This window comes from Pseudophryne corroboree, chromosome 6, assembly GCF_028390025.1.
Source record: "Pseudophryne corroboree isolate aPseCor3 chromosome 6, aPseCor3.hap2, whole genome shotgun sequence".
NCBI classification, from domain to species: domain Eukaryota; kingdom Metazoa; phylum Chordata; class Amphibia; order Anura; family Myobatrachidae; genus Pseudophryne; species Pseudophryne corroboree.
Window position 1 is genome coordinate 49,977,556 of NC_086449.1, and position 19,576 is coordinate 49,997,131.

The following is a 19,576-nucleotide window of genomic DNA, read 5'->3' on the forward strand; positions in this document are numbered from 1 at the left end:
AGCTCTTCCAATCAACTTCCAGCAACAACAGTTGGTAAGTATTATATTTGTAATATTATTTTACACACCTTATTCATATACTAATAAGTAATAACTAGGTTTATGCATACAACCATGTCCTAGCTACCCCACTCTCCTATACAAAACAATTGCATGCAATACACAATACAAAATTTGGTGATAACCTCGCTGAATAAGTGACCCGGGTACTCTGAAAAAACCTGAGTTGCGCAAGTTGTGGCCCATAAAGATGATAAACAACAATGTTCTGTTATATTCCAAATATATGAGAGCGTTAAAGTTCCTTTACTGAGTCTGAGGCCACTTTATAAATTCCTGCTTAGATGTGTAACTATGTAATTCTTTATCCTGGTTACCAGTGTAGCCCAAAATAAATGACATTTCTCTGTTCTGAATGTAAAGTTACATTACTCTGTATCCAGTAAGCTGAATGTAGAGAACTGATCTATGTCATGAAGTATAAAGACCCAGTATATCTCCTCCGCTGGCTTAGTACAAAGAACTCTAGATCTCATAACATCCAGATGGGTAACGTGACAGTTTTTCTTCATACAGACTAATTTCTGTCTTGAATATTTTCTACATTAAATTATAGCATCAGTGTCTCTTTCTCTCTGATCAGATCTACTTGCAGTCTCTGAATAGCTTGTGTAGCTAGTAATTTATACTCTAATATTCTTAGTCTTATTCGACTGCATGGACGATTTCATCTCCTTTGTGTATATATACGTATACAATTATAATCTCCATTTCTGTGACAAAGCATCTAATAAAATGATATACAAGTGTGGGACGCTACGGGTGCCACCCCCCACTGCGTGCCGCCCGGCCGGAAGCCACGGTTGCCCGGCTGGAAGCGGACGCAGATCCCCTTCTCCCAGCTCCCCTCGGCACCACCGGAGGTGGGGAGCGCCCACCAGCCAAGGGACGGCCGGGACTCGGAGGAGGAACACCCAAGCGCCCAGATGCTGGGAGTGCAACCAACCGGGGCACTTCGCCCGGGAATGCCCAGAAGCAAGGCGTACCGGGGATTATCGTCGGAGGCCTTTAAACTAACTTCCCTCGCGGTTGCGGGCCAAACCACGAGGAAAGAGACAGAGCGTATGAACACCAACTACGCCTCGGACCTAATTGGAGAGTGCCCTACTGTAATAGCCCGGCTGGCGGGAAAAGAACAACGATGCCTCCTGGATACGGGCTCCCAAGTATCGACCATGTCCGAACAATGTTTCCGGGAGCACTACGCCCACCTGACAAAAACGAGCGTAGGGAGCTGGGTGAACCTCAAGGCCGCCAACAACCTCCCCATCCCCATTGTGGGGGTGGTGTGGATCGAGGTGGAACTGTAAGACCAGCCCCTGGGGAAGAAGGGTGTCATGGTAATAGCAGGGGAAGAATTTACTCACGGACCGGTCATCCTTGGCATGAATATCTTGCGCTGCCTGGACCGGGCTGTGGTCCAGGAGAAGGGCCCCCGATATTGGAGGCACCTAAAGGTACAGAGGCCCGTACAACAGGCCCTTCAAAGGGTGATCCAACTGTGCGAGGAACCAAAATCTACGGGCAGAGGAGGGCCCATTGGCCAAATCAAAACCCAACACAAGCAGAAAGTGAAGGTTCCTGCCCGACAGGAGATTGTCCTGGACTTGCCAGTACGGTCGCAACATAGACTAGAGGGAAGGGAGGTCCTCATCGAGCCTTGTTGGTTCCAGCAGACCGAGACCGGGCTGGTGGTGGCCCGAGCCCTCGCCGTGGTCCAAGGCGGCAAGGTGCCCCTTCGCATCTGTAATCTCGGAGACCACCCGGCGGAAATACCTGCAAGGACGACTTTGGGCGAGCTACACATCATCCCGGCGAGCCACATCCAACCAGAACATGTTTGACACTCCATCCAGATACGGAAACACCTTAGACCCTGGCGGTAACGGTCGAGGAAAAAGAGATGCCCACTGACAACTGGAATGGCCGGGCCATCCTGGAACAGACAGACGTGACCCTGGATCAACTCCACCCAGCGGACGTCAAAAGACTGGAACGCATGCTGTGGAAAAGGCAGAAGGTGTTCTCGCGCAGTGAGGAGGACTTTGGATTTACCCGGGAGCTAGAACACGAGATCAACACCGGCGACAGTCGCCCCATCCGCGAGCGTTACCGCCCCATTCCGCCTCGGTTATACCAGGAGGTAAAAACCATGATCCGCCAGATGCTAGCCAGCCAGGTCATTAAAGAAAGCAAGAGCCCCTGGGCGACCCCGATTGTCCTGGTCAAGAAGAAAGATGGAGCCCTGCGCTTCTGCGTAGATTACCGGAAACTGAACAGCTGCACGGTGAGGGATGCATACCCCCTTCCCCGCATCGAGGAGTCGTTGGCTGCACTAGGGAAGTCCCGGTACTTCTCGACGCTGGATTTGGCCAGCGGTTACTGGCAAGTCCCTGTGGCAGAATGGGACCAAGCCAAGACGGCCTTCATCACCCCCATGGGACTGTTTGACTTCTGCAGGATGCCGTTCGGACTCTCCAACGCGCCTGCCACCTTTCAACGCCTCATGGAGCATTGCCTGGGGGACCTGAACTTCGAGGCCATCTTGATATATTTGGACGACATCATTGTCTTTGCCCCCACCCTTGACGAACACCTGCGGAGGTTGGACCTAGTCTTGCAGCGCCTGGAAAACTACGGCCTCAAGCTGAAGCCCCGGAAGTGCCACCTCTTGAAGCCCAGCCTGGAATACTTGGGCCACGTGGTATCTGCAGAGGGGGTGCAACCCACCCCTAGCAAACTGGCCGCGATACAAGGATGGAAGGCCCCCACCACAGTGACCAAAGTACGGGCTTTCTTGGGCTTAGTAGGTTACTACCGGCGATTCATCAAAGGTTTTGCCAAGATCGCTGGTCCCCTGCACGAGCTACTGAGGGGCCTGGCAAAACAGACTCCCGGCAAAGGAGGATCCAGTGGGGCCAGGCGCAGGAAGACTCTTTCCTTCGGCTCAAGGAGGCACTCAGCCAAGCCCCAGTATTGGCCTATGCGGATTTCGACAAGCCATTCATACTCTACACCGATGGAAGCCACAAGGGCTGTCCCAAGTCCAGGGAGGCCAGGAGAGGGTGATCGCCTATGGGAGCCGGGGTCTTCGGGAGTCAGAGCGAAACCCCGAGAACTACAGTTCGTTCAAACTTGAGCTGTTGGCCCTGGTGTGGGCGGTGACCGAAAAATTCCCGGAGTACCTGACGGTGGGCGAAGTCGAAGTGGTCACAGACAACAACCCGCTAGCCCATCTGGATACCGCCAAACTGGGGGCCTTGGAACAGCGTTGGACTGCCCGGTTGGCTAAGTTCCCCCTTAAAAAAAACCTTCAGTGGCTATGCCGGCAGTACTTCTGCCCGGGACTCCAGCAAGTGGTGGAAGAGGTATGTCGAGTATGCGATCGATGTGAGGCCACCAAACCCACAGAGCAGAGGGCGCCTGTACAAACCATCGTAACCACCCGACCTTTGGAGTTACTGATGATCGACTACGTGCTCATTGGAGAGTCAGCACAAGGATACCAGTACGCCCTGGTGATGACAGACCACCACACCACATTCACGGTGGTCGCCCCAACCCGGGACCAGACCGCGGACTCAGCCGCCAAGGCCATCGTCGAGCAGTTCATCCGCAGGTATGGTTGCCCTGAACGCATACATTCCGACCAATGCGCATGCTTCCAAGGCCGGGTGATGGAGCGCCTCTGCCAGACCTACGGCATGCAAAGATCCCGGACCACGCCTTACCACCCGGCGGGGAACGGGGCCTGTGAACGATTTAACCGGACCCTCCTGCAGATGCTCCGGACCTTAGAGGCCGAGCAGAAGAGACGGTGGCCAGATTTCGTGCAGGAGCTGGTGTGGGTGTACAACAACAGGGTCCAACGCACCACGGGTTTTTCCCCTTACCTCATGATGTTCGGGATACCCGGAAGAGAACTACAGGACCTTGATCTTTCCCAGACGACGGGCAGCGGACCCAGAGTCAGTGGGTCGAGGAACTGAGATGCCGCCTGAGGGCTGCCGGGGAGGTTGCCAAGCGGAATATGGAAGCCACCACCCACCCGCAACCTGGGCGATCCCTGTGCGGGCCCCTCAAGGAAGGACAGCGCGTCCGCGTCCGGGACCATCGACCACACAACAAGCTGAGCGACCGATGGGAAACCCCGCCCTCCATTGTCAAACGGCAAGTATCCCCCAGGAACCCGGTCTACGAGGTACACGCCGAGGACGGCGGCAGAAGTGATCGTGTTGTACACCAGAACATGTTGCGCCCCTGTGCGGCCCTGGGGCCGGAGCCTCTGCATCCCGCCTACGCCTACGTCGAACCGGGCACCACCCCCGCCACACTGTACTGGTGGACCCCTATCACCCCGGGGCCGCCCCCCATGGAGGAGGTCCTGCACAACCTGGAGCTGCCTCCCCCGGAACAGGAGACACCGTCCCCCGAGGTCACCGCCGAGGTTCGGCCGGCAGCCCCTGTCCAGGCTGCGCAGCCACGAAGGTCAACTCGGACCACAATGGCCGTGCCTGCCCCACGATTTGCGGACCCAGATTTTGACTGGACGGTAAACCAGCTGTTTGTGGGGACCACAAAGGAAAAGGAGGGGGGAGTGTGGGACGCTACGGGTGCCACCCCCCACTGCGTGCCGCCCGGCCGGAAGCCACGGTCGCCCGTCCGGAAGCGGACGCAGATCCCCTTCTCCCGGCTGCCCGGCCGGATGTCAGCCCTGGTCCCCGCGTCGCCAGGTGCGCCAACGTGCTGTGGCGCGTCATCACAGGGCGATGCGGGCAGCGAATGAGGAGCCGCCACGTCACCCGGCCCAGAAGCCCCGGCAGGGGGGTATGTAAGGGCTGGCAGGGGGGAGGGACGAGGAGGCTGCACGTGTAGGAGAGAGAGGAGAGGACGGGTGCTGCTGTGGATATGTCTCCGGCTGTTGCTCCTGGTCCTGCTGCTGCTTCTGGTCCTGCTGCTGCTGCTCCTGGTCCTGCTGCTGCTGCTCCTGGTCCTGCTGCTGCCTTTGCCCTGGTAGCTGTCCTGGCCAGAGCTCGTCGCAAGCTTCCTTCATTTGGATCAAGGTAGGCCCTCAGTGAGGCCCCTCTCAGCATTGTCTGTTGTTCTTTACTGTACTCTCTGAGTGTAGGTATTGTGTCCTACCGTAGTCTCTTAGTGTAGAAATTGTGTCTTCACTGTATTCTCCGAGGGTAGGTATTGGGTTCTCTGTAATCTCATAGGCTTAAAGTGTTGTGTCACTGTTTATTCTTGTATGGTACTTCCGGTGCGCATAGCGTTCTGCAGTCCCGCCCACGCGCGTCAGGCTCCCTTCGAAGGTAGGTGTTTGGCTGTCCGAGTTCCGGTCAGGGGCTTTGAGCCGCTTGCTCAGGCCCAATCGGTGCGTGTCCCCCACCCCCATCTGTGGCGTTGTTTCTTGCGCATTTCCGTCCTAGGTACCCGGGAGACTGATCGCTCGACACGCAAGCGGACAAGATCGAGTCGGGTGAGCCAATCGGTGTTCTGTGTGTGTGTGTCACGTAAGTTTGAGTCCCCCCCCCGTTCCCCTACCCCTTCCCCTGGTTGTGGGCGTTTCCGTCCAGGGTCGCACCGGGTGCTTTCGCACCTCACGGGTACCCAGTCTGAGGCCACAAGTGCCAATGATGACCCATCATTGAGCCCGCCTGGGGTTGTTCCGCCTTCCCTCCTCTCTGTCTGTGCGTATACAGGTTCTGTTTTCTCGACAGTAACCATCCAGGACCCGCAGCCACCCTGTCTAGCAAATCGGAGTCATCCCGGAGGAGGACCCGGAGTATCCCCGGCGGAGTAGAGAGACCGCCCTCGGTAAGTGTACCAACACGGGGAGGCTCAGGCGGCCCCTTCTTACACAAGTCCTTCCGTTTCTTTATCAGATGCGTATGCAGAGCTGGATTAAGGCTTCGGGGGGCCTGGGGTACTTAAGACAGGGGGGCCCTAAGATTTAAAATTAAAATCATGTGGGTTCCGGTAGCAGGTGCTGCTGACAAATGTACCCTCTACCGCCCCTGCAGCAGCATGTCTGTCGCCGGGCCTGCTGACCGAGCATAGAGGGCGAGTGTAGAGAGGGAAGGGTCGGGTGGATGATGGACGCGGGTGTAGAGAGCGGGTGTGGGCGGGCGTAGCGAGCGGCCGTAGGTAGCGGAATGTCTAGACAGAGACAGCAAAAGAGCAGCCAAGATAGCAATAGAGCTGCAGAGGGAGACAAACAGCAAGAGAGCAGCAGACACAGCAACATAGGAGCAGATAGAGACAGAGAGCAATAGAGTAGCAGAGACAGACCGCAAGAGAGCAGCATAGAGAGACAGACTGCATGAGAGTAGCGGAGAGACAGAAAGCAAGAGAACAGTCAGAAGTGCCAGGAGACAGATTCTCTCAAATAGCAGTAAGGAGAGGTCCTTATAGCAGTTGCTGCCTGCTGCCAATCAGGGAAGGTAGTGTATTTGCTGTTCACCTTCAGGCAACTAACATCCAGTGTGTCTCCCGACTTGAGCAGAGGGAGAGGGAACTTATTAACAGTGTCTGCCCGCTATTTGCTGTTGCGGTACACTGTCACCCGTACTATACACTTCAACAACTGACAGTGTACCGCTACAGCAAATAGCGGGAAGTGCATATGCACATTAGACAAGAATGAACATGGCAGCCACTTACAATAAGGGATGGCATGCATGCTGTAGGAAATGCTAGATGAGAAGAGGAAATGGTGGGTTAGCATCAATGTGTTGGTAGTATAAAAAGGACAAGAACCACAAAAATTGCATAGTAATAACCTGTTCTAACAGCAGACCTCTGACCCCAGGGCATAATACAAATGCCTGGTTACTATGCCATCAACTTTATTGTCTCAGGCTCCAAGGCATGCAAGCACTGCTCATGCAATGCACACAGTAGAAGGTTCTGTCACAGTAATATCTGATATGCAGAAAATTATAGCAGCTATTATAATGCAATGTGGCTTTTATAATATTAAGAGAAAAAAAAGGTGAAATCTCAGGAGTTTTCAATGGCGGCTGTCATACAAAGAGGAGGGGTACCAGACTGCAGACACAGATAACATACATACTGCCTCACATATAGGACACAGGAATAAAGGAAGGGCCATGGCAGGGAAGCCTGAAACATGCATTTAAACATTAACCAGACAGCAGTCAATAAAGCTAAATATATATATATATATATATATATCACTACATACACATATGTAACAATTGCACACGTACATATATGCAAGGACATCATTATTACATCTCTCGTGTACATAAATCGACTGTCATTACATTGCAATTTTAACACTGAAATGTACTCTTGCTGTATATTTGCAGGAATAAAGCCATAATGCCCCCAATATTTCAGGCCACCAGCTGTGGAATAACGTGCAGAACATGTACACAGCTCCTATGTAACCCTACACGTATGTACATGCAGCCTGTGCATGCAATCCAGAGACAGTGACAGGACAAATAGAGAATTCTCAGAGAATGATGGGGAGATAGCGAGGCTCCAGGCTGCTCCCATTCATCCACAGCAGCACAGGCCCCTTACCGTCAGCGCAGACAGATCTATCTCATCCAGGCTGCGCACCAAGTTTCCTCCGCGGTGCTCTTATTATGCCGGCTCCACCTGCCCTATTATTCCAGCGTGCGGCTGTGGCTCTTCCAGGATCTCGGGAGCCGGAGGTGCGTGTGCCTGTCCCTGCGTCCGGGGTCCGACTACCATCCAGTATGTCTCCGGACTTGAGCGGAGGGAGAGGGAACTCAGTAACAGTGTCTTCCCGCTATTTGCTGTTGCGGTACACTGTCACTCGTACTATACACTTCAACAAGTAACAGTGTACCGCAACAGCTAATAGAGGGAAGACACTGCCACCCGCTCCAGCAGGCTTTTTCTGGTTTGCGTTCAGAACCCAGCAGCAGACGCGTGGATCAAGTCGGCCGCAGGCATAGTTAGCCAGCCTGGCCAAGGGCAAATGTGACCGGCTGGCCATCACAGGCAGTGGAGCCGCCGCCGGGAGCCAGAGGCGCCAGGGACGGCTATCGCTGAGCTGCCCTGTCGCTGCGTGTGGCGCCGGCTCCCGGGACCGCAGGGCAATACCGCAGATCGGATCTCTGTTCCGATCTGCGGCGGCGACGGGGGGCCCTTTGAAAAAAGGGGGCCCGGGGTACTTATCCCCGGGACCCCCCTCTTAATTCGGCTCTGTGCGTATGCAAGGACAGCCAATGGGATATAGTGTGAAGTCACAGAATGCTGTCTTAGTTATGACCATTTCACACTTTCCCACTAAGTATCTGGATATCGTATTACACAGCCACTAACTTTCCCCTTTACTGGATAGAGTCTCTCAACACACCACGGTACTGTACTTAGTTACTTGTGGTATTATTGCCGTATCTCGCCACAGCTAAGCAGCAAACCCACTCTGCACTGCCTGACTTTATATTTTGTAGGTCTATAACTTAATCCAGTCTAGCAATATAAGTAAAAATAGGGGTAGCTGTAATGATTACCACTTCGGCTTGCTGTATTAATAAAAAGTGCCTGGCACTGGATTTTTTTCCCTCTATCTGCTTCTGCAAATTTGGTGCAGTTCATTAAACAAAAACCAGTGCGTAGTCTTTTATCTCGTCCCCAACTGCTTAGTGCTGCTGTGTGTTATATTCAGCTCATTTATATGGATTTATGCTGTGCGGTGGTGTCATTCACTTACACCTCCGTGTGATAGGCTGCCATCGATCAACTCCTCCCCCGACTCCTCCTTCCATCTGTTAACTAGATGGCGCTGGCCACCCTTACCACGTGTCACTGCTCATTATGCCCTCAGCTTGGTTTGCTGATTGGACGACGTCTGAGCTGCCTGCCCTCTGCCCTTCAAACTGCTCTATTCTGACAGCCGCCAGTGGACCTCAACGCCTCTGGTCTCCCCAGTGATGCCTCGTTTGGTCACTGCTGCCCGACCTCCGCAGCTCTGCCTCCGCCATCATTACTACCAAGCCTGAGTAGCACTATCAGGACCCAGTCGCCGCTGTATGTTTACAGAATACAGCTCTTTCAGCGGCGCTGGTGTATAAAAATGCGCACATTAGCTGAGGGAACGCCAGTCTCAACTCCGCCGGCGAGAGCGCCTTTTATATGCTCCCAACTACCAGCGCGTGAACCCCCTCCTTTGCACACGGCACCCTGCTTAAACGGCACGGGAACCCCTTCTTTGCACACAGCCCTACTTTTACCGGTGCGTGGCTTCCTTCTCTACACACGGCTCTAATTCACCGGCGCGTGGGCTCCTTCTCTACACACGGCTCTAATTCACCGGCTCGTATCCTTCTCTACACGCAGCTCTAATTCACTGGCGCGTGGCTTCCTTCTCTACACACGGCTCTAATTCACCGGTGCGTGGGATCCTTCTCTACACACGGCTCTAATTCACCGGCGCGTGGCTTCCTTCTCTACACTTGGCTCTAATTCACCGGCGCGTGGCTTCCTTCTCTACACACGGCTCTAATTCACCGGCTCGTATCCTTCTCTACACACGGCTCTAATTCACCGGCGCGTGGCTTCCTTCTCTACACACGGCTCTAATTCACTGGCGCGTGGCTTCCTTCTCTACACACGGCTCTAATTCACCGGCGCGTGGGTTCCTTCTCTACACACGGCTCTAATTCACTGGCGCGTGGCTTCCTTCTCTACACACGGCTCTAATTCACCGGCGCGTGGGTTCCTTCTCTACACACGGCTCTAATTCACCGGCGCGTGGGCTCCTTCTATACACACGGCTCTAATTCTCCGGCGCGTGGCTTCCTTCTCTACACACGGCTCTAATGCACTGGCGCGTGGCTTCCTTCTCTACACACGGCTCTAATTCTCCGGCGCGTGGCTTCCTTCTCTACACACGGCTCTAATTCACCGGTGCGTGGGCTCCTCCTCTGTGTTGTTAACAACTGCAGCGCTATATATTAAATTCAACACCCTCTAAGTCAGTGTTGGCATGCAGTCAATTACCCTTGCACCCCACAAACTCTCTCCCCAACATTAATATATACAACTCCGTATACATGCATTTAATTAGCATATACATAATGTACATATCATTATATACACTTATGCATATATCAATATATAATTCCCTTTCTGTATTTACATATTTATACAGTAGCCCGATATTAGGCTACAACAGGGTGTGAAGGTCGACAAGGTTTCTAGGTCGACATGGTCTAGGTCAACATGAGTTTTTCACGTTTTATTGGTTTCATTTTCTCCGTACAGTGACAGGGAAGCCCAAATAGTGCACCGTGACCCCTCGCATAGCTCGCTTCGTTCGCCATCCTTCGGGCAAGGTGCCTCGCTGTGCTCGGCACAGGTTACTATTCCCAATCGTAGTCCACGTGGATCGTTAAGTATGAAAATGGTAAAACAAAGAAAAAAAATGTGAACAACTCATGTCGACCTTTTCATACCTCCCAACTGTCCCGATTTTTGTGGAACGTTCCCAATTTTTTGGGTCTGGCTTGCTGTCCCTATCGCGGGCTGCAGTGTTGGGAGTATCCCTGTCACTCGCTGCTCTGCTCACTTCATGCAAAGCAACACCCCCTTTTCAACAGGCCACGCCCCCTTTTTGGAGCCAGTCACACAAGTACAAACAGAAAAATAAAAACACAAACATAAAAAGTCCTAACACTTGTTATGCTCCATCATCAGTCCTCTGTAGTGGTTTGCAGCCACACACATGCCATGCTCTCTGGCACAGTCAATGTCCATAGTCCCTGGGGCTGCAAACTGATCTCTGCTCACTGGCCCCTAATCGGCATCAATGCAGTGCATTGTGGGTGTAAAAGGAACAAATTGTCCTAGTTTCTTGCGGACACTGGAATGTACGCTTTTTCTCCACTCCAAGGACAAGGTATCCCTCAAAGGGACAGTGCAACAACTGAGTGGTCCAGCAAAAAGTATGGTATTCTGACTTTCCTTTCTCATATCTCGCTGGACAGCTTGGCGCCATTCCTCCGGAACGCAATATGGACGCTGCTCAACTGCTTTTTTCAATTGTCTCGCTGACCATGTATCTACAAATGGAACAGTGGAAGGTCCAGGTGAACCAGAAAGGTACTTAGAGGTTCTTGCCCCCAAAGAAAGTAGTCTGGCAGTGCTTTTCCATTCTTCTCCCTTTTACGAGGTAGGGACTTGAAGACTTTCCCTAGTTTTGTCTGTGTGGTTCCTCTAAGAGCTCACAAAATCCTGGGAAATTGCATCCCAATATGAGAGGATAGGGGAGCTTAGGACCAACAATGGCTACCACCTCATAAGTGTTCCTTTTTATGGTGAGGTTCACACGCACCCAAGAGAACTTTGGCACCTTTTCCACTGGCCTGGGCAGGACAACATCTGAGATCAGGGTCAGCTCACTCCCTGGGGTCAGTTCAATCCAGGGATAGTTTGTTGACAATTCCCTGACTTGTCAATATCGTGCTCATCGTGGGAATTTGTTTGGCGGGAGTTTCCAGTTTTGTCAGGTATTCAATTCGAGGCGTGTTCGCCGACATAAATATGCATGTCGGGGACTGGTTGGGCAAAGAGTTATTTTCCCACCTAAAATTTCCGGCGGCGATGGCGAGTCTATATAGCAGGAGTTTGCAAGAAGAAGACGCTGCCATTTTGCCTAGCATCTGTGAGGAGTGCTTTGGCGTGGTCTGAGCACTGGCAGCACAAGGGAGAGTCTGTCAGAGTGGAGGAGCACACGCAGGACACTAGGATTTTCTTTAGTAAGTATTTAACTGAAAATGTTTTTTTGAGAAACAACTTTTATTATTTCACAAGTGATGCATGACATTATCACACAGCAAAAACATGGTAATTGCATACACAAGCCTGGGTCGTACCTCCCAGAATCAATGTACTCAAAAGTGGAGAGAAAAAAATCAATATAGAGAATTGGTATCAATTCCAGTATTAAACTATATACTTCCTAGAGAACAAACAGAACCATCAAAAAGGGATATACATTCTTGTAATACAACCGAACAATCAAATAATAACTGAGGGAAGGGAAGAGCTAGGGAAAGAGGGATAGGGAACCAGTGGCAAACGCAGGATTTGCAAGGGGGGGTTTCCAGAACTGGGCGGAGCCAATCACGGGGGTGGGGACTGAGGTGACCCAGTATATGCTGGGTCCGTAAAACTAGTGTGTCTGTGTGTGTGTGTGTGTGTGTGTGTATATATATATATATATATATATATATATACATACATACATATATCTACACATATATATATATATATATATATACATACATACACACACACATACATATACACGGGTGGTCTTCAGTATGCCGGCGGTCGGGCTCCCGGCGACCAGCATACCGGCACCGGGAGCCCGACCGCTGGCATACCGACACTCATTCTCCCTCGTGGGGGTCCACGACCCCCCTGGAGGGAGAATAGCGTGCCCGTAGCGTGGCGAGCGCAGTGAGCCCGCAAGGGGCTCATTTGCGCTCGCCACACTGTCGGTAAGCCGGCGGCCGGCCTCCCAGCGCAGGTATGCTGGTCACCGGGAGATCGTAGTGAACCCATATACACATATACATAGCATATTAAACATGCATACATATATATATATATATATATATATATATATGTACACACACATACAGTACACTTATATACACATGTATATATATGTATATATGTATATCATATGTGTGTGTGTGTTTAAATGTATGTATGTATGTATGTATGTATGTATGTGTATATATGTATGCACATGGATATATGTACTTTAATTAAAATAAAGTCAACTTTTATTGCACTTGCAAGTGCCACCAGGAAGACAGCAGGCTGCAGAGGATGCTAGACAGTCATTAATAATACTCATGCAGCTAAATGTAAAAAAAAAAAAAAAAAAAAAAAATTTTTTTTGTTTTTTTTTTTTTTAGTGGAGGGGGGTTTCTGGGTACTCGGAAACCCCCCCTGGGTGCGCCACTGGGAACCAGGGGTGGAGGTGAAGAGTAGAAGCTGCCAAATGTTTTATCTATTGTCTCAGGATCAGGGCCCTCATTCCTAGTTGATCGCTAGCTGCCGTTGTTCGCTGAGTAGCGATCATTTAAAAAAACGGCAAATCTGCGTATGCACCGCAATGCACACTCGCGGCGTACGGGTACAAAGAGCATCGTGGTTTTGCACAGGTTCTAGCGACGCTTTCAGTCGCACTGGCGGACGCAAGGAGATTGACAGGAAGTGGGAGGTTCTGGGTGTCAACTGACTGTTTTCTGGGAGTGTTTGGAAAAACGCAGGTGTGGCTCGGCGTTTGCTGGGCGGGTATCTGACGTCATTACCGTGTCATTAGTCGCAGCAATCATCGCACAGAATAAGTAACTACAGGGCTGGTCTGGTTTTGCACAAAATGTTTTTGCTGCCGCTCTGCTGCACAGGCGTCCGCACTCTTGCAAAGTGAAAATACACCCCCCCATGGGTGGCGACTATGTGTTTGCACGGCTGCTAAAAAATAGCTAGCGAGCGATAAACTGGGGATGAAAGCCCATATCTCTGCTGTCTCAAAGTGACTAAAGAGAAATCACGTCTTCACCCTTTTTTTTTTTTTTTACTTTAGAGAGACGTCTCGAACAAAGACAGGAAAGTGAAGACAGCCGGAAGAACAGAAAATGGTTATTTTAACAAAGCAGAGTCTAATTGCCGATATAAATACCATGTGGTGGTTTCAAACCTCATATATAAAAATGAAAAATTGTCCTTCTGTCTTTCTATACAAATCACAGTTTACAAGTGAAGATCGTAAAATTTTATATACAAGCATATTAAACCATGGCGGAGGCAACTAAAACAATTTGAAATCCCTACCACCCTGAGGGGGGCAGACAGCAGCACAGAGTATGTCAGCAGACAGCAAAACTGTGAAAGGTCTGGAGCAATTTACAACAAACTTGGGGGGTCATTCCGAGTTGATCGCTCGTTGTTGTTTTTTTCGCAACGGAGCGATCAATCGCTAACGCGCATGCGCAATGTCCGCACTGCGACTGCGCCAAGTAAATTTGCTATGCAGTTAGGACTTTTACTCACGGCTTTTTCATCGTTCTGGTGATCGTAATGTGATTGACAGGAAGTGGGTGTTTCTGGGCGGAAACTGGCCGTTTTATGGGTGTGTGCGGAAAAACGCTACCGTTTCTGGGAAAAACGCGGGAGTGGCTGGAGAAACGGGGGAGTGGCTGGGCGAACGCTGGGTGTGTTTGTGACGTCAAACCAGGAACGACAAGCACTGAACTGATCGCAGATGTCGAGTAAGTCTGGAGCTACTCAGAAACTGCTAAGAGGTGTGTAATCGCAATTTTGAGAATCTTTCGTTCGCAATTTTAAGAAGCTAAGATTCACTCCCAGAGGGCGGTGGCTTAGCGTGTGCAATGCTGCTAAAAGCAGCTTGCGAGCGAACAACTCGGAATGAGGGCCTTGGTACACATCTGACTTACAATCTGAGAACAAACTCTGTGGGGGTTAGACACCCTAGCACCCTGAGGAGTGGGACAGCAGCACAGAGTATTTCAGGAGACAGCATAACTCCAGAATGCCTAGACCAATTTACAACAAACTTGGTACACATATGACTTACAAGCTGGTAACAAACACTGTGGGGTTAAGACACCCCTAGCACCCCCTAGGGGTGAGGCAGCAGCACAGAGTTTTTCAGCAGACAGCAAAACTCTAGAATTCCTGGAGCAATTTACACCAAACTTGCTACACATATGACTTACACTCTGGGAACAAACACTGTGGGGGTAACACACCACTAGCACCCCTAGGGGTGGGCCAGCAGCACAGAGTATATCAGGATATGCATGATATGTCAGTGATGACAGGGCTGCATGTAACAGGGCCAGTGACATGATGTGAGGAGGGGAATGGAGGTAGCACAAACCCACACACTGAGAGTTATATAGTGGAAGTAGCACGGTACCCCAGCAGCACAGAGTATATCAGGAGATACATAATGTGCTGTGCTATATAAGAAACTGTAAATAAATTGATAATTTCACAGGGGCACTGACATGATGTGAGGAGGGGAATGGAGGCAGCAGGAAGCCACAGGCTGAGAGTTGTATAGTGGGAAGAGCAGGGTCCCTTGGGGGACCAGAAAGGGGTCCGGCCACTACTCAAAGTGCGTCTGGGAAGCAAGATATGCCTATATACTAGATCTCCAACCAACGTAAATTAACAAACAACTATCATTCTCCTTTACCATCCTCATCCCGTAGCGAAGCACGGGTATTCAGCTATCTACAATGTTATTTATACTGTGTGTTTCATATTTACATTTATTTTTGTAAACAGACATTCTTAAAATCCCGGGTAACGCCGGGTACTCCAGCTAGTAATTTATAAATCCTAGATTGTGACTCAGTCTAGAGATGTAATAAACAGATTCATTTAATTTTTGCACTCCTTTTTCAGTATCAGGTAAATTGCCTAACAAAATATAATAATTGTAATAATAAAGTTTTCATCATGCCTAGGAAAGGAGGAGTTTCACAACCCAGTTTTGCATAATTGCTTTATTAGCTATGGTAACGATGACTGTCAGCACTGGAATGATAGATTTCTTATAGATACCCAGGTTCCAGTTATCAAAGTTAGCACATAACATTACCAATGGGTCTAAAGATAAGCAAAGGGAAAATAAATTATTAATGAAGCCCAGGACCTTCCCCCAAAATGTCCGAATCTTCCCACATTCCCATAAATTATAGAATAAAGTCGCATTGACTTAATGACATTTAGGACATTGGACAGATTCCTCTGCCACCATGTGTTTATGTTGATCTTGAGAAATGTAAATACTATAGGGTATATTTACTAAAATTCGTATTTTTCAGAAGGAGGTTAAAGTTCAAACACGAATGACATTGAATGTGTAAAATTGCAACTTTTTGAATTACTACTAATTTACTATGCTGTCGTATTCTGCTTTTTCGTGTTTTCCGATGTCAATGTCATTCGTATTTTTTGGCAGTGTTTTCCGGTAATGAAAAGTACACTGCCGACGTTAACACAATGAATCTCGGCCGGATCTGTGAGATCCATGCAGGGCTTCATTGTGCTCCATTCGTAAAAAAAAGAATGGTTAAAAATCCCCCCCAAAAAATGCGTGGGGTCTTTGAGCCGGTCCTGGTTGACAAAATCTGGGGGAAAAAATGACAGGGGTTCCCCCATATTTCATCAACCAGCACCGGGCTCTGTGCCTGGTCCTGGTTAAAAAAATGCGGGTGACAAAAAGCGTAGGGGTCCCCCATATTTTTTAAACCAGCACCGGGCTCCACTAGCCAGGTACATAATGCCACAGCCGAGGGACACTTTTATTGTGGTCCCGGCGGCCCTGGCATTACACACCCAACTAGTCACCCCTGGCCGGGGTACCCTGGAGGAGTGGGAACCCCTTAAATCAAGAAGTCCCCCCCTCCAGCCACCCAAGGGCAAGGGGTAAAGCCCGAGTCTGTCCCCCCCCATCCAAGGGCGGCGGATGGGGGCAGATAGCCTTTTGAAAAAATGAGAATATTATTTTTAGTAGCAGTACTACAAGTCCCAGCAAGCCTACCCCACAAGCTGGTATTTGGAGAACCACAAGTACCAGCATGCGGTGGAAAACCGGGCCCGCTGGTGCCTATAGTACTACTACTAAAAAAATACCCCCCAAAAAACAGGAGACACACACCGTGACAGTATAAGTTTATTACATACATGTACACCTACATACACACATACTTACCTATGTTCACACGAGGCTCGGTCCTCTTCTCCATGTAGAATCCTAGGGGTACCTGTGAAAAAATATATACTCACATAATCCAGTGTATCCTGTAGTGTCAGGCTGCACACGGTGCTCCATTGTATCCAATGGTGGGAACTTTGCGGTCAGCGGTGAAGTTACTTTCGGTTAACCGCTGAACGCAAAGTTCCCACCATTGGATACAATGGAGCGCATAGGCGCTACATTGTATCTCTGCCGTGTGCAGCCTCACGGGCACTACAGAAGCACACAGCCAATCAGGAGAGTGCCACGACGTGGCGCTCCCTGATTGGCTGAAGGGACCCTTTTTGACAGGAGTCAGGGGGGTCCTGGAAGTCGGGGGAAAGGGGTTCCCATGTGTAAACATGGGACCCCTTTCAGTGCATGGTCGGGTTTCCGGTTTTGTTTTGCCAAGTACGTGGATTATACAAAGAACAGAGGATACACTGGATTATGTGAGTATCATTTTTTTCACAGGTACCCCAAGGATTCTACATGGAGAAGAGGACCGAGCCTCGTGTAAACATAGGTAAGTATGTATGTATGAAGGTGGGTTCCGGTATGAATGATCGACATTGACCTGGTCGATATGGACACATGGTGGACACATGAAAATGGGCGACACATGAAAGGTTGATACATGAAAAGGTCGACATGAGTTTTTTTACTTTTTTTGGTGTTGTTTTTTCCGTAAAGTGACTGGGAACCCCATTTAGTGCACCGCATCCCCTCGCATGGCTCGCTTCCCTCACCATGCTTCGGGCATGGTGCCTTCGCTCCGCTACCGCTTCGCTCGGCACAGATTACCGTTCCAATCTTAGTCCACGTGGATTGTAAAGTATGGAAAAGTTCCCCAAAATAAAAAAAGTTAAAGAACTAATGTCGACCTTTTCATGTGTCGACCATGTGTCCATGTCGACAATATCAATGTCGACCAATAGTGGTCAACCTAATGACTGTCGACCATAACATGGTCGACCATCTGAACGGATACCATGAAGGTGTGCATGTATGTAATAAACTTTTACTGTCACGGTGTGTGTGTCCTGTTTTTTTGGGGGGGTATTTTTTTAGTAGTAGTACTACAGGTACCAGCGGGCCCGGTTTTCCACCGCATGCTGGTACTTATGGTTCTCCAAGTACCAGCTTGCGGGGAGGCTTGCTGGGACTTGTAGTACTGCAACTAAAAACAATATTCTCTTTTTTTTTTAAAGGCTATCAGCCCCCCATCCGCCGCCCTTGGATGGGGGGGACAGCCTCGGGCTTCACCCCTGGCCCTTGGGTGGCTGGAGGGGGGGACCCCTTGAGTTAAGGGGTTCCCACTCCTCCAGGGTACCCCAGCCAGGGGTGACTAGTTGGGTATGTAATGCCAGTGCCGCCGGGACCACAATAAAAGTGTCCCCCGGCTGTGGCATTATGTACCTAGCTAGTGGAGCCCGGTGCTGGTTTAAAAAATATGGGGGACCCCTACGCTTTTTGTCCCCTGTATTTTTTGAACCAGGACCAGGCACAGAGCCCGGTGCTGGTTGATGAAATATGGGGGAACCCCTGTAATTTTTTTCCCCAGATTTTGTCAACCAGGACCGGCTCAAAGAACCCGAGGCTGGTTTTGCTTAGGAGGGGGGACACCACGCATTTTTTTAAAACATTTAACACTTTCCCACCCCTTACCAATGATAAACATGCATGGATCTCACGGATCCGTGCATGCCTATCAGAACACGGTAAAAAAAAGCAGGTCTATTTGAAAATTGCTTTTTTTTTCGATTTGTATTTATTCACGGCAGTGTTTGGCTATTGCCGGCGGTGTTTGTAAAATACAAATTTTAGTAAATGACCGAGTTCTATCAAATAACAGGCGTATTTGACCGATGGTGTATTCATTCGTATTTTTTTTCTTTGACTTCAAAAAAAATCTGAATGCCCTCATCACTGCCGAGATTTGTGTTTAGTAAATGACCGAGATGACACTTTGAAGGAAAAACACCAAATCGGTCAAAATCAGTAGCTTAGTAAATATACCCCTATGTATCACTTTGAAATGAGTTTCTTGTAAAGATGAAGAGGACAATAAACGTAGAGTATTATCAAAGTATTTAAATATTAATATTTCCAACCTTGAACTGTAGCTTTCCAAACACACTTGGAAACATCTCCAGTCAGTATTGAGGTAAGATATCGGGGTTGGTAAGGTATTAAACCATGGGTACGTAATAATGAATGGAACTTGTCTAAGGGGGTCCTTCCGAGTTGATCGCTCGTTATGGATTTTTGCTGCGCAGCGATCAGATAAAAAACCAGCAAACCCGTGCATGCGCACGCGACGCAATGTGCATGCACGTCATATGGGTACAAAGAGCGTTGTTCCTGTGCAATAAATCCTAGCGAAGAATCCATTCGCACGTCTGATCGCAAGGAGATGGACAGAAAGAGGGTGTTTATGGGTGTCAGCTGACCGTTTTCTGGGAGCGGTAGGGAAAACGCAGGCATGTCCAGGTGTTTGCAGGGCGGGTGTGTGACGTCAATTCCGGCCCAAAAAAGACTGAAGTGATCGCAAATGCTGAGTAAGTCCAGAGCTACTCAGAAACTGCACAAAATGTTTTTGCAGAACGCGGCTGCACATGCGATCGCCCACTTGCAAAGCGAAAATACACTCCCCTGTGGGCGGTGACAATGCGTTTGCACGGCTGCTAAAAGTAGCTAGCGAGCAATCAACTTGGA

General features: G+C 49.8%; 1 protein-coding gene across 1 annotated transcript in view; it reads right to left on the bottom strand.

The window, feature by feature from the left end:
• Positions 1-19,576, bottom strand: part of LOC134936070 (gastrula zinc finger protein XlCGF17.1-like) — a 392,476-nt gene that overhangs the window by 155,087 nt on the left and 217,813 nt on the right. The gene's annotated exons all lie outside the window — the stretch shown is intronic.